This window comes from Oryzias melastigma, linkage group LG17 (assembly GCF_002922805.2).
Source record: "Oryzias melastigma strain HK-1 linkage group LG17, ASM292280v2, whole genome shotgun sequence".
Taxonomy (NCBI): Eukaryota; Metazoa; Chordata; class Actinopteri; order Beloniformes; family Adrianichthyidae; genus Oryzias; species Oryzias melastigma.
In genome coordinates this window covers 5,201,080-5,203,826 of record NC_050528.1, presented here as the reverse complement: position 1 = coordinate 5,203,826, position 2,747 = coordinate 5,201,080, and the positions used below count along the sequence as shown (strand labels likewise).

The 2,747-nt window shown below is 40.5% G+C and overlaps 1 long non-coding RNA gene across 1 annotated transcript in view; it reads right to left on the bottom strand.

Annotated features, from left to right (window-relative positions):
• Positions 1-238: 238 nt before the first annotated feature.
• The window catches only part of LOC118599977, a 23,982-nt gene continuing 21,473 nt past the window's right edge, over positions 239-2,747 (bottom strand). The window contains exon 5 of the long non-coding RNA XR_004949534.1: positions 239-416. This is a non-coding gene — a long non-coding RNA (uncharacterized LOC118599977). The remainder of the gene's footprint in view (positions 417-2,747) is intronic.

Genomic DNA, 2,747 nt, shown 5'->3' with positions numbered 1-2,747 from the left:
TGGTCATATTTTTCTCAATGATTTTCTCCCCGATTGCTCTTTGACCACAGTTAGTCAGAGCAAATCATTTGACTGAGATACTTCCTTTCAAAATAGTCTTTAAAGAACCACTGTCACATGGAAATTAGCCTTTATTTCAAATTAGAGGGCGAGTCGGTTTACAGTCCGCATTGCAGGGATTCCTGATCAGCTGGAATCTTTGAAGTCATTTTCTTTTACTGCAACCACAAATGTTTAATTTTTTTTGTTTTTTTTGATTGAACATTGTATGTTATGGAAGCGTTCCACGTTCTCTCCGCTGTGGGATATATATCTGCAGTAGCAGCCTTCTACTGGTTTCCCTCAGCGAATGTGAGCGGAGGAAGGAGGATTGCTGCTCACGTTGTGTACGTTCCGACATCAGCCCCAGACCAAAGCTGTCAAACAGACATCAAAACATGCACTTAAGCAAACTGCACACTCCCTTTTCCCACATCCCATCCCAGCGCCCTTTATATTATCCACACAATGGAAATCCAAACACATAAGAGAGATTTTTCCATGCAAATGGGAAAGCCATACAGGAAAACGAGAAAGAAGTAGTTTGAGATTCACAGAGCGCCCAAAGAAAACAACCTTCTGTAAAGTGCTTGTGCCGCCAGCCCGACAACCTCGTGCCTTTTAATTATGCCGCCAGCAGTATATCAACTTGACAAACGCAGAGGGATGTGAGCGTTTGATCGGAGCTGAACCCACCTCACCTCAGAATCATGGTCAGTCGGAATTGACAAACAAGAACGCCATCGCTCAGAAGGGAGTTCGCTCACCAAAACTCTGTAAATTCAACTCAAGAATAGAAAGTCCTTCTGTTCGAATGTGAAGCGAGTTGTCAGCAAGCACATCTGTAATTAAATTCAATGGCAGGGTGGACCAGTGTTTGGATTAACTCCACTTTTATCAGCCACAGATAATACGGACTTGTGGGGGATCTCCTGTCCCTCATGATTGTGGAAAACCCAAACAGCAACTGATATTTCACAGACGACATCTGACTGCGTCGCTGGTTTCATGTGGTTGGCATTACTTTATTTTGTTGCCGATGTTTTTCTGCCAACATTTTAGGTAAACACATTTGACATTTAGATAGCATCAGCGGTCCCAGAGGGCTGGGGACAGGCTGTGGGAAAGTATATAAAAGGGGCGCTCAAATGATGATCACTCTTCTGATGGGACTCTAATTGTTGCTGTCTGAACACCTCCTCCCAGTTTCTGAGACGTCGGCGTCTGAAACCTACCGATGCTGTTAACAATCATCTGCTCAGGGGCTGCAGAAACTTCGGCTCCAGACGCAAGAAAACTGCCAGACTGCGGTCCGGCGCTCGTGCGCTGAAAACCTGATTAGGGTGTTGCTGTGGTGTAAGTTCCTCGTCTAAGTCAGGAGTTACATATTTGTCAGGCCACAAGTACTGTAGATGTAGACAGATAAGCATGCCTCTGACCACCAACTCACAATATGTCAGATAAAACGTTTGTAATTGTTCATTTAAAAAGAAAAAAAGGGGTTTTCTTCTTTTTTTTGGATGACTTACAGACTCGAGTTTGATTTTTTTCATGGACTTTTATAAACATTTCTAATGAATATAACATTAAGACATTTAGTATGGAAGGAGCGGCAAAGGGGAAGGCCATAATCTGTTCAATTTACCAAAAAAAAAGTAAAGTTTCATTTAAGAACTTCATTTATTTCAGTATGTTTTATTATTTGACAAATTGATACAATTTTATTCCAATAAACTGTCAAAAATGACTCCTAAACGCCTCTTTCTTCTACATAACATTGTTTAAAGACCATCTTTTGAGCCATTTTAAAAGCATTTAAAAGCCTCAGTGTTTTTCTTTTTTATTATGCAGTTTGAAGCCATTTTTAGCTATTTTCTAGGACATAATTTCTGAATTTCTCATTAGAAATTCGCCTATGAGTTTTGAATAGAACTGTTGGGTTGGAGCAACCCCGCCCCTCTTCCCCTCCCCATTGCTGGGAGCTCAGAGCAGGGAACTTGTAGCACGCCCAGCGTATTACGTAGCATATACCGTATCTTCTTGACTGTATTTAAGCCGCATCTGCTCAATAAAAAAATAAATAAATAAAAAAATAAATACAAGCCGCTCTGGGCCGTGAGCCGCAGATATCTTTGTTAAAAAAAGTGATATTTACTGCATGTACAGAACGATTTTGTACTGTAAATGTACATGTAAGTACCTGCTGCCTCCGGCATCTCACCATAGATTCATTAACGCTAATCTTGCATCCTTGATAGGAAGCTCCATGGCCTTCAACTTAAAACTTACATCATATGAACTTCTTCATGTGGTTTCCATGACGAAGAGGCGAGGATATAAAAATATTTACCAGTTAGTAATTTTTTTCGTGTGTGTTCCATCTGCTGAAGAAAAAGTAGCGATTGATTTTTCGTCTACCTTGTTTTTTATTCTAATTCTGGTTAGAGCGCCCCTAGTGGTGGAAGAAAAATCCACACAATAGCTGCACCTTTGAATAAGCTGAATGGTTTAAAACCTAGGAAAAAAGTACTACTGCTTATAGTCCAGAAAATACGGTACTCCCTTTTTTAATCTGTTCCTGATTTGCAACAATTTGAATCAAGAAATACTCACAAATACAATTTTGAGCTTAATTTTCTTCCATATATTTCTTCTATATACACGAGGGGGCCAATGTAGCCACGAGGGGGCCCAAGCCAGGGTCTCAT